The sequence below is a fragment of the Triticum dicoccoides genome, chromosome 6B (genome assembly GCF_002162155.2).
Source record: "Triticum dicoccoides isolate Atlit2015 ecotype Zavitan chromosome 6B, WEW_v2.0, whole genome shotgun sequence".
NCBI lineage: Eukaryota > Viridiplantae > Streptophyta > Magnoliopsida > Poales > Poaceae > Triticum > Triticum dicoccoides.
Genome location: NC_041391.1, coordinates 432,960,955 through 432,973,974, shown reverse-complemented (window position 1 = coordinate 432,973,974; position 13,020 = coordinate 432,960,955).

The following is a 13,020-nucleotide window of genomic DNA, read 5'->3' as shown; positions in this document are numbered from 1 at the left end:
GCCGCCGTTCGCTGGCCCCGCTCCCGGCCGCCGCCCTCGTCCCCGCCTTCGGCCGCCGTCGCCGCGGGCTTCGCCCCGAGCGCCGCCGCCCCTCCGGCTTCCGCGCCGCCCCGCCGCCATGAGCTCCACGCCGGAGCTTCGTGAGCTCCCTCCGGCGCCGCCCCGCGTCCTCGCCCCGCCCGGTGCTCGCCTCCGCGCGCCCGCGCCCTCCCTCGCCGGGATCCGGCCGGATCCGGCGAGATCCGGCCCGGATCCGCCGCGCGCGCCCGTCTCCAGCCACCTCTCCGCAACTCCGGCGAGTTCCCCGGCGATCCTCAAAAACCGTGCAGACCCGAGGTTGACTTTTTCCCCGAGGTCCAAATTCTGCTAAGTCCCCAGTTTCAGTAATTTTCATGCCATGTTTGACCTGCCGTAACTCTGCATCCGTAGCTCCGTTTTGCGTGCATAATATGTCAAATTGTTCGCCTCGAAGAGTAAATCATTTCATTCCATTGCATCATATTCATTTGAGGTCATTTAGGTGCCCTAATCATCGTTGTAAGAGTGCTTCATAATGTTTTCTGCTGTCTGTTAACAGAACGAGCTCTTTTGTCATTTTTGCCATGATTGATGTGTGCATCCTATGAGGTTGATGTCTTAATGTGTTTTGAACTAGGCTATGTCTTCTTTACAGGGGTGCTTACCATGTATTTTTGTGATCAATGTGGTGACTAGCACAAGCATGCAAACTAGGCATCATGATGTTGCTGATTTTAGTCCCTGTTCTGCTGTAATTTTGATGCCATGTAAACTTGATGCTACAGAGAGATCCATGCATATTTTGAGATACTTCAGTAAGGGTGTTTTGAACAATAGGTTATTGTCTATCCATTCATGCCCTTGGTTTCAATTATGGAGTATCCTAGCATGTCATTTTCGTGCTCTACTTTTGCTTGAAAAATTTTCCTGGCAGATTGTTTAAGTGTTATTCAATTTGGCCAAGGTTGCTATAGTTGATCCTTGCATTCTATGGCCTTGTTCTTGACTTGGTTTGTTACACAAACATGCCTTCTTTATGATGCTATGCTTATCTTGTCATGCAATGACTTGTGGTGAGTGAATCGAGCTTGTTAAGTAGTGTTCACGCTGTTGCTATTTTGCTAGGCTGAATCTGTTATTTCGTGATGCTATATAAACATGTTGCTACTAATCATTCTATGCATAATCTGGAGATGTTCTATAAACATGTTTTGATCTACATGTCATCCTCTATCCATCCATGCCCCTGGTAGCATTTGTAGGTTGCTGTAGCTTGTTGTTTTCTTGCTCCAAAGTTGCTTGAAAATGTTGCTGTCAGCCTGTTTTCATTAAGTTCACTTGTTCCCATGTGTTTTGCTAGTGTTTCATGCACCCTATGACCTTGCTATTGCCATGCTTAGCTTCACAAATATGTCTTATTACTGTGGGTCCCTTTCCATGCCATGTATTGCTCTGTAGTGATTTGCAAAAGCTCATCTACATGCCTTCATAATTATGTTTCTGCCATGTTTGAATCTGTAATATAACTTGCTATGTTTACGTGGGTGCCATCATATTCTCTGATCCTTTTTGACTTATAGTCAGTAAGGGTCTTTTGATCTATGCAATTAGTAGATTCATTCCATGCCTTTGTTTGCCATGATAAGTTCCTGTAACATGTTGTTTGATAGCTCTGAACATTGCATCGTGATGTTATTTTCTGCAAAGTCTGAAATTGTTATAACTTGCAATCTTACCATGTGTGTTTGAGCATGTTCTAGTGATTTCTGGAGATAGCTCAGTGTTCATGTTTTGTTGTGCTTTACCTGTACATCATATCCGTGCCTTTTGTTATTATGTTGGGGTGCTGTAGCATATTGTTTTGATGCTTGCAATATGCCTAGTCGCTGTTTTGGACAGCTTGTCCTTTAAACATGTATTGTGTGTGTGTGTTGAACCGTTGCTCCGTTTTGAGTGTGCTCTATATGAAACTTGCTTAGAATTGCATGTAGCTTCATATTATCATGTTGCATCCTTGTTTTGAGGTGTTTGCTTGATGTTTGGGTGCTTTTTGCATCAATGCCATGCTTAACTTGTGTTGCTCATATCTTCTAGGCCGTAGCTCCGAATCTAATGAACTTTATATGTAACTTGACTAGAATCTCGTGTAGATCATCGTTGTGCATATTAACTTGATGTTTAACTACTTGAACATAAGGTTTGTTCAGATTTGGACCAATTTCGAAATATGCATATGAGGACTTACCGGAATTGTTATATGTTGTTCCTGGCCTCATTTAAACTTGCTTTGATGTGTTGTTCTTGTTTGCATCATATCTTGCCATGAGTAGCTTCATGCTTGTAGTGCATCATGCCTTGTTCATGTGTGGTGTGTTTACCTATGTTGTGTGCTTCTTCTTGTTAGTTCCTATTTCGTTGCGATCGTGAGGATTCGTTCGTCTTCGCTTGGTTCGGCTTCATCCGCTCATCTTCTTCATGGACTCGTTCTTCTTCCTAGCGGGATTTCAGGCAAGATGACCATTACCCTGGATCTCACTACTATCATTGCTATGCTAGTTGCTTCGTTCTATCGCTATGCTGCGTTACCTATCACCTATTTATCAAGCCATCCCATATTGCCATGAACCTCTAACCTTTGACACCTTTCCTATGCAAACCATTGATCGGCTATGTTACCGCTTTTGCTCAGCCCCTCTTATAGCGTTGCTAGTTGCAGGTGAAGTTGAAGATTTCTCCATGGTGGACAGGATTTTGGTTGGGATATCACAATATCTCTTATATTATTAATGCATCTATATACTTGGTAAAGGGTGGAAGACTCGGCCTTTTGCCTAGTGTTTTGTTCCATTCTTGCCGCCCTAGTTTCCGTCATACCGGTGTTATGTTCCCGGATTTTGCGTTCCTTACGCGGTCGGGTGATTTATCGGACCCCCTCGACAGTTCGCTTTGAATAAAACTCCTCCAGCAAGGCCCAACCTTGGTTTTACCATTTGCCTCACCACCACCTATCCCTTTCCCTTGGGTCGGCCAACCCGAGGGTCATCTTTATTTTAGCCCCCCCGGGCCAGTGCTTGTCTAAGTGTTGGTCCGAACCGAGCGATGTCCGGCGCCCCCTGGGCAACCAGGGTCTATGCCAACCCGACGTCTGGCTCATCCAGTGTGCCCTGAGAACGAGATATGTGCAGCTCCTATCGGGATTTGTCGGCACAGTGGGAGGCTTTGCTGGTCTTGTTTTACCATTGTCGAAATGTCTTGTAAACCGGGATTCCGAGTCTGATCGGGTCTTCCTGGGAGAAGGTCTATTCCTTCGTTGATCGCGAGAGCTTGTCATGGGCTAAGTTGGGACACCCCTGCAGGGTATAATCTTTTGAAAGCTGTGCCTGCGGTTATAGGCAGATGGGAATTTGTTAATGTCCGGTTGTAGATAACTTGACACCAGATCCGAATTAAAACGCATCAACCGCGTGTGTAGCCATGATGGTCTCTTCTCGGCGGAGTCCGGGAAGTGAACACGGTTTCTGGGTTATGTTTGACGTAAGTAGGAGTTCAGGATCACTTCTTGATCATTACTAGTGACGACCGTTCCTTTTGCTCTCTTCTCGCTCTTATTTGCGTATGTTAGCCACCATATATGCTTAGTCGCTGCTCCAACCTCACCACTTTACCCCTTCCTTTCCTTTAAGCTTTGCTAGTCTTGATACCCATGGTAATGGGATTGCTGAGTCCTCGTGGCTCACAGATTACTACAACAATAGTTACAGGTACATGTTTATTCGATGATCATGACGCGAGAGCGATGCTTGCTTGCGTTGAGTTCTTCTTCTGCTTCTTCGATCAGGGGATAGGTTCCAGGTCGGCAGCCTGGGCTAGCAGGGTTGATGTCGTTTGAGTTTCTGTTTCATCCGTAGTCGGATGATGCTCTGATGTATTGTGATGTTGTATTCGTGTGGCATTGTATGCCTTTTGTATGTATCCCCATATATTATGTAATGTTGATGTAATGATATCCACCTTGCAAAAGCGTTTCAATATGCGGGTCTATCCTTGGTGGGACCTTCGAGTTCCTTTTGGATAGGGTCGCATATTGGGCGTGACACCCCATCTGGCGGCATACCCGGTAACTCCTCCGGAAATACATCGGGAAAATCCTTCACCACTCGTACTTCTTCTTGGACAACTCCCATAAGAGAGTTCACCTGAGTCCTCTTAGGCTTAATCCTGGATACATACTTGATCCTCTTCTTCTCTAGGGTGGTGAGAAAAATTGATCTACTAGCACAATCAATGTTCCCGTCATACTTGGACATCCAATCCATTCCTAGGATTACATCCAACCCTTGTGACTCTAGTATGATCATATCCGCGGGAAAAACATGTCCCCCTATGTTCAAAGGCAACTGGAAACATCCCCGACTAACCATAGACTCTGCTCCTAGGGAACTCACTAGCATGGGTGACTTAAGAGCTATGGTAGGCAACTTATGTTTATCCAGAAACCCCCTTGATATGAATGAATGTGATGCACCAGTGTCAAAACGAATGAGTGCTAGAAATGTATTTACCAAAAACTTACCAATCACTGTGTCGGGCTGCTCATAGACTTCTTCCACATTGACATGATTAACATGCCCCTTAGTGAAAGGATTGGGCTTCTTGCGTCCAGAATTCCCATTGCCATTTCCATTCTGCTGCTCGGGACACTCATTGGAGTAGTGACCTGTCTTCTTGCACTTGAAGCAGGTGATGTGACCCAGATCCTTCTTCATCGGTGTAGAAGAGCTGAAATGCTGCTGATTGCCATTTCCTCCATTGCCATTGCCATTGCCATGCTTGTGACCATGGTGGTTGTGTCCATTTCCTCCATGCTGAATGTGACCTCCATGGTTATGATGATTTCCTCCAAACTTGTTAGTGCCTGATCCAGAACTTCCTGAATACGGGTTGTAGCGGGGTTTCTGCTGAACTCCTGAGTTATACTTCCCGTGACCGTACTTCCTCTTATGGTTCTCCATCTGATGGAGCTTCCCTTCGAGAATGGTAGCCTTGTCAACCAGCTCCTGATAGTTCACAAAGGTCACCACAGTCAACTGAACTCCTAACTCACCGTTCAGTCACTCCAGAAACTTCTCATGTCTGGCTGCATCTATGGCCACGTCATTCGGGGCATAACAGGCCAGCTTACTGAACTCATCAACATACTAAGATACCGTGCGTCCTCCCTGGTGCAAACTGCAGAACTCCTTCTTCTTCAGACTCATGGCTCCAGCTGAGACATGAGCACTACGGAACGCCTGCTGGAACTGAGTCCAAGTCACACTCTCCATGGGGTATGTGGTGGTGTAGTTCTCCCACCAAGCAGCCGCCGGTCCATCCAGCTGGTGGGCAGCAAACCTCGCCTTCTCAGCATCATTGCATGAGGCTGTGGCTAGCTCCCTTCCTATCTTGCGGAGCCAGTCATCTGCGATGATCGGCTCCATGCTGCTGGAGAACACGGGTGGGTTCAGCCTCAGAAAACAGGTAAGACTGTCAACTGGGGTGGCGGTGGTGGGTTGTTGTAGTTGTTGTTGTGGTTCTGGTTCCGAATGAGCATCTGCATAAGAGCATTCTGCTGCTGAATCAATTGGGTGAGCTCCAACGGAAAGTTGAACCCGGTATCACGTCTCGGAGGCATCTGGTGGGTTTAGAGTGGATGAGAAGTTAGAATAAAAAAAGGCCTAAAGAGTAAATCACTCTACTCATATGCACATGATAGCAATAAAACTTCAAATCACTCCAATTCAATTTCAATCAAAGAGGTTCACATGAATAATCAAACCTAAGGTAAGCCATGTCACAAGATTTGACAAGGTCTCACAAATAAATGAAACTAATCGGATAACGAAATTGAATTCCTAAACTCTCATGATGGATAAAATCTAACTCTCATCGGATGAGGACCAGTCGACCATGTTGACGTTGGGTGTCCTTGCATCACTGTCTATGTCATCATCTCCCAACTCATCATCCTGGTCCTTGTCTTGGCTGACATAATCTCCAAAAGAGTGATCCTCCTGGATGTTTTCTCCCTCATCCAGCTTCTCCTCGGCCTCCTCAAGTTCAAGCTTCAGGTCGTCGATCTTCTCCTGCAGTGCGTGCAGCTCTCCCTCATGCTCGATGCGAGCGTCCTAGAGCTCCTCCTCGAGCTCGGCCTTGCGGGTCATGAGGTTCTTGATGACGATAATGTTGTCGGACAGCTCTAGCTCCATCATGCGAATGTGATCCTCCATGTCCTGGATGTGGGATGCTGTCGTCTCGTCCTCCAGGGTACGCACCACGTCTCCATTTGCTTCATGGTGCCCGTACATCAGGAAGGAGGCCTGCTTGAGGTCCTCGTCGTACTCCTCCCGAATGCGTCTGAGAGCAACGTGAGCACGATGCCCCTGCCCAAGCCCCATGTTGCAGTATCCACATGGAACTCAATGGGCTTGGTGCGGTTTCCGTGGATGCGTCCAGGGATATGGGCATTGATTCTCCAACGCGTCTTCTCGGGCAAGGTGGCGATGAAGGTTCCAGTGAATGTGGGAAGCCCAATCTTTAGGTGCTTCACGATCTTCATCAACTGCCGTCCAAAGGGCATGGTCTCATCGGGCTGCTCAAACTCAACAATGGAGGACGACATCTACATTTTGAAAGGGAGAGGAAATTAGTAATGAAGCAGAAAAGGTTCTAGACCAAAGGATATATAGGGAAATTGTAGAAATAAAGTTTTCATCTTGTCGCGTCCTACAGTCAACGTGTGCTCTGATACCATCTTGTAGCGACCCGACCCGGTAAGATTCGAAGTCTCTGTGCTTACCGTGCTAGTCCCTGGATCGACTTGCTAGCACACACAGTACTCGATGAAATAACAGAAATAACACACATCTCTTTATTACATTGATAGTCCAGGAGCAATACATTTATTACATAATAGGGCATAGAGCCGAATAAACAAATACTGCGGAAGCAAAGCAGTAAATGAGTCCAACTCCACGAGCAAGGTTGAGTGTAGAACATCGACCTATCGCACCTTAATACTCGTCGGATATATCTGCAATGTGATAAGTTGCAGCCATATAGGTCAGTACATTGAATGTACTGGCAAGTCACATCAAGAGTAAATGAACCTATTTGTACATGCAATTTTGCTGGTGGAAAGCTCTAAGTTTAGTTTTGCATAAACCTAGTTTTTCCCTATTTCAAAGTAATTATTCTACAACTATGAAATTTGCATAGGATGAGTTGGCAAACCCAACTCAATCCGTTCCCAAAGTTATGACTTATAAACCCAACTGTTTAACTAAGGTGATGAGATCTCCCAGCACTTCCACTACTAGATGCTCAAATTGTCCGTAACCGGGGACACGGCTAATCGATTAGGTTGACACTCTGCAGAGGTTGCGCACTTTTCCCCACAAGACTCGACCATATCCATGATCGGAGGGTCGAGACATAGTCTTTCGGAAATGTTTCCCCTAACCCATGGATAGGCCGGTACACCTACTCATTCTACATCTGCTAGCCTATCCCGGAAGGGGTCACACTATCTACTCAACTAAGCCAGAGCCCATATTGGCTTGCGGCTGCACACGTAAGCTTCTAGACATGAGAATATGATTGATCTCTTTGAGCCTGAGCGGACGGACCACTAGTGGTGCACCACCATGGATTTCCCATGCGTGCCCCACTGTACTTCGCCACCACTCCAACTAGTTCCCGCCCAAGTAGTTCATTAATTATCTTAGGTCCTATTCACTACATTGTCACTCATACTTTACAATGTTCACTCCCCAATCCACGTCTACTCAGTGAAGCAACATAATGTAAAACGGTGGCGACAATGTGATAAGTTTCAGACCTACCTTAATGAACTACTGGGTGTAAGCATAGCCATCTGGCATAAATTCCTACCATGCAGTCCTACCTCAAAGAACTAAGTGCATAATAAAAACATAGGTAATAAAAGATGATCAAGATGCAACTTGCCTTGGTACTGCTGGTTGAATTCTAAAGACTAGTAGTATTCTGCTTCGCACTCCGGGAAATCTATCGTCGAAGTAAAATATTCATACTTAAGCAAACATTCCGAAGAACCAAAATAACATGCAAAGGAAAAAGTCTCGAAAAAACCAAATGAACAAACCACACACTTAACCGGCATGGAAATATTCTAAGTGCAAAACAACTTAGGCACATGGCTCAAAAAGTGATGTGGACTATAGTGCATTCTAAGCATACTAGTAAAATATTAATGGACAGATTCTAGTGTGTGAAAATTATTGTGACAAGGGTCCAGGTGATGGGGTTCGGCTATGGTGACACAATGCAAAAAGAACCAACTTAATCGGAGCTACGGTTTGGTAGATATGGCAATTTGAAGTTCGATTTTAAATCTGAATAAATTAAAACTTTAATCCGACCAAGTTTACCAAAAAGGATACTACTGGATAGATCTAAACAATATGAAGAGTTTGCCGCGGGTTTCATCGAGTTTGGATCTACGGTTAAAAAGTTGTGGCTAATCTAAGTTTAGGGACTAATCTGCTAATAACAGGGACTAAACAGTGAAGAAAAACTATCGCAAACAGGTCCCTGGCACGTGGCAGATTTCTACTGGCCAAAATGTGTTCGCCATGTACCTTATATAGCGGACGTTCGGACCTTAAGCGAAACGATGATGGCGGCTAACTTAAACAAAAACCGATCGGTTTTAAAAATAAAACACGCGGTTAACCGTGTACCGGTTCGACTAAAAAACGGCTAAACTAATCTAATCTGGGACATTGATCTTCGATCTAATGAACAAGAGGAGGTGCGGCGGCTTACAACGGCAGGCGACGTCGGCGACGAGCAGAGGACGGCGACGCGGCGTCGGGCGGTGGCGGGGCAGCGGCTACGGCGGTCCTCGGCGTCGTGGAGGAAGACGGGGAAGACGGGCGCGACGTGGGCGGTCCGGTGGTGGTGATGGCGCACGTCGGGGTGGCCGGGATGGTGCTGCGCAGGGACGGCAGCTCCGTGCTCCGGCGAGGACGCAGGTCGTCGGGGCGGTGTCTCCGGTGGTCCCTAGGGGCAAAACAAATGTCAACCGGATGACATTCGGCGAGTTACGAAGGTTGACAGAAACAAAATGAAGGTAGGGGAGTCTATGGCGACGAAAAACTCCGGTGAGATACTCCGGCTCCGGCGAGATCCAACGCGGTAGGGCGTCGTCTACGGTTGGTGTGAGGCCAAACAGGGTGGCAGGATGGAGAGAGGGGGCTCCGGGGTTTATATAGGCGCGGAGTGATGACGCGGGGCTGCGGGATAAGCCTCATCCGAGCGAGGAAGATGGCCGGTGGGTTCGGGAGCGCGGGTGCGGTGTTTATCCCGTGCGGCTCGGGTGGTTGAAGACGATGAGGAGCGGGGTCTACCTGGCAGCGGCAGCGAGAGCGAGCGCGGGGCGGTAGACCGGGCGGGAGGCTTCGGGCGCGCGGGCGCTGGCCTTGGGTCAAATGGCCAGCTGGGCCGGTTGGGGCGTTCCTGGGCCGAACCCAGTTTTGGTCCAGGCTACGGTGAGTGCGTGTTTTTTTTAAACCGAAGACTAAAGTGGCCCTAAGTAATTGAAACGAATTAATATAAACACAATAATTTCTAAAATAACTATACAATATTTAGAGCCTAATGAACATTAACTTAAGCACAGAACATTTTGAAAATATTTTCCTAATGCAATTAATGCACTTTTGCAGATAAAATAAATACCAATAAACTCCAAAACTTCAAGTAATATTCAAAATAAAATTTCCCACTCTTTTATAAGTTTGAGGAAGTCATCTTATCCCCTCTCATTTGTTTTTCTCGAGTGGAAAAATATTATTTGAATATTTCAAAAACTCCAAAATGCAAAGAAATATGATATGCATTGAATGATTCTATTAACATCCAAATTTAATAAAAAAATGGGATGTTACACATATAGCCCATACCTCATAGTAAAAGCTGTCTTAGGTATATCCTCCTCTCGGATCTTCAGCTCGTGATAACTTGATCGAAGATCAATCTTGGAGAAGACCATAGCTCCCTGTAGCTGGTCAAATAAATCATTGATCATCGGCAAAGGGTATTTGTTCTTGATCGTCACCTCATTCAGCACACGATAATCAACAACCATCCTCAAAGATCCATCCTTCTTCTCCATTAGAAGCACTGGGGCTCCCCAAGGTGATGAACTTGGTCGAATATAACCTTCTCCAGTAACTCCTTAATCTGCTTCTTAATTTCCTTTAGATCATTTGCGGGCATCCGATATGGCCTCTTGGATATTGGACCGGTGCCTGGCAATAACTCAATCAAAAACTCAATATCGATCTGGTGGCATGCCTGGTAACTCCTACGGAAATACATCGGGGTAATACTTCACCACTGGTACTTCCTCCTGAACAACTACCGATAGGGAATTCACTTGAGTCCTCCTCGGCGCATGCCTAGACACATACTTGATCCTCTTTCCTTCTAGGGTGGTGAGTAGAATTGATTTACTAGCGCAATCAATGTTTCCTTCAAACTTGGATAGCCAATCCATGCCTAGTATCACATCCAATCCTTGTGACTCCAGGACAATGAGGTCGGTGGGAAAACATGTCTACCTATGGTTACTGGCAACTGATAACATCCCCTACTAGCCATATACTCTGCTCCTGGGGAACTTAGTAACATAGGTGACTTAAGGGCTACTGTTGGCAACTTATACTTATCCACAAATCCCCTTGATATGAATGAATGAGATGCACCAGTATCGAAAAGAACAACTGTTGTAAATGCATTAATCAAAAACTTACCGACAACTGCGTCGGGCTACTCCTCAATCTCCTCACATTGACATGGTTCACCTGACCTCTGGTAAAGGGGTTGGGCTTCTTTCCTGAACTTCATTGCCATTTCCATTCTTTGCTTCACAACATTCAGTGGTGTAATGTCCGGTCTTCCCGCACTTGAAACAAGTAATGTGACTCAGATCCTTCTTGGTGGGTGTCGCGGGGTTGGAACGATTCTGGCTATTGCTTCCTCCATTCCCATTGCGATTCTTAGGGCCACTATGATTGTACGAACTTCCTCCATTGTGTGTATGTCCTCCATGGTTATAACCTCCATGGTTATGAGTATGTCCTCCCGAGTACGGGTAATAGCGGGGCTTCTGCTGAGCTCCAGAAGTGTACCTCCCCTGTCCATACTTCCTCTTGCGATTATCAATCTGTTGCTGCTAGCCTTCTATCATGAGGGCCCTGTCTACCAACTCCTTGTAGTTGTTGAAAGTTGCCACCATCAACTGCATGCTTAGCTCATCATTGAGTCCCTCAAGAAACTTCTCCTGTTTTACGGCATCTATGGCCACATCATCTGGGGCATAACATGCTAACTTGCTGAACTCATCCACATACTATCCCACTATACGACTCCCGTGGTGCAAGTTGCAAAACTCGCGCTTCTTCATACTCATAGCTCCAGCTGAAACATGTGCTGTGCGGAAGACCTGATGAAATTGATCCCATGTAACTGTAGCTATGGGATAGGTGGTGGTGAAATTCTCCCACCAAGATGTTGTGGGTCCATCAAACTGATGTGCGACAAAGCGCACTCTCTCCGCCTCTGTGCATCGGGCAGTGGTCAGATCTCTTCCAATCTTGCGGAGCCAATCATCTGCAACAATTGGCTCGGTGCTGCTAGAGAACACCGGCGGATTCAACCTCACAACACGGGCTAGGTTGTCAACAGGGGGTGGTGGCGGTGGGTTGTTGTTGTTGTTGTTGTTGTTGTTGTTGTTGTTGTTGTTGTTGTTGTTGTTGTTGTTGCCTTTGTTCTGATTCTGATTCTGGACTAACATCTTCTCAATGCATTCTGCTACTGGATCAACTGGGTGAGCTCCGGTGGGAACATGAATCCGGTGTCACGTCTTAGAGGCATCTGATGGGTTAGAGGGGGTGAGAAAATAGAATAGAATAAGGCCTAAGAGAGATTTCACTACCCATATGCACCTGAGGCAAATACAATCAATTCACTTCATTCAATCTCAAACAAGGTTCACACAAACGATCTAAACAACGATTACAATCGATCAATGCTAACTACTTGGAAGAATACTATTAGTAACATGGTGGTCGTCTAGAAATTTTGATCGGTGGAAGACTCCATAATATCTGTTCCAGCTTCATCTACGTAGTCATCATCACTGTCATCATTTGCATCACTGTATGTGTCGGTGTTGTCCAAGGTGATGTAGTCCTCCGAACGAATATCCACTTCAGGCGCACGCTTCTGGTTCATCACGGGTATTCCTACCTTCTTCTTCAGCTCTTCATGCTTCTCCAGTAGTACAACAATTTCTTCCTCATATCCATCACGTGTTGACTTGAGTTCCTATTCTAGCTCGATATTCCTCTTCATCAGCTTCTTGGTCTTCTTCATGATAGAGCACATTTGGTTCTCATATCGATGAATGTGCTGATCCATCTCCTGAATGTATGCTGCAATTGATCCATCCTTCCTGGTACGAATCATCTCCCATTCCTTGTCTCGACGTCTGCATATCTGATAGACGGTGTCTTCAAGCTCCTTGTGGTACACCTCACAAATGCGTCCAAAAGTGATGTGGGCTGCCATGCTCTTTCCCAAGTTCCAGCTTGGTGCATCCAAGGTAAAATCAATGGGCTCCGTTGTTGGCGCAAACATCCTCCCAGGTACACGAACTTTGATCCTCCAGTGCTCCTCTTCCGGTAAAGTTGCAGAGAAAGTTCCAATGAAGCTTGGTAGTCTGATGTTCAGGTACTTCATGACTTCCTTCAAGTGTCGTCCGAAAGGGGTGTCGTCATCCAGCTGAGTGAACTTGTTCCTAGGATCCGCCATCTATAGAGTATAAATAGAGGAGAATTAGAAATGAGTAAAGAAGAGTATTCATGTGGCTTTTCCTAGTTGTCGCGTCCAACAGTCAGCGTGTGGTCTGATACCATC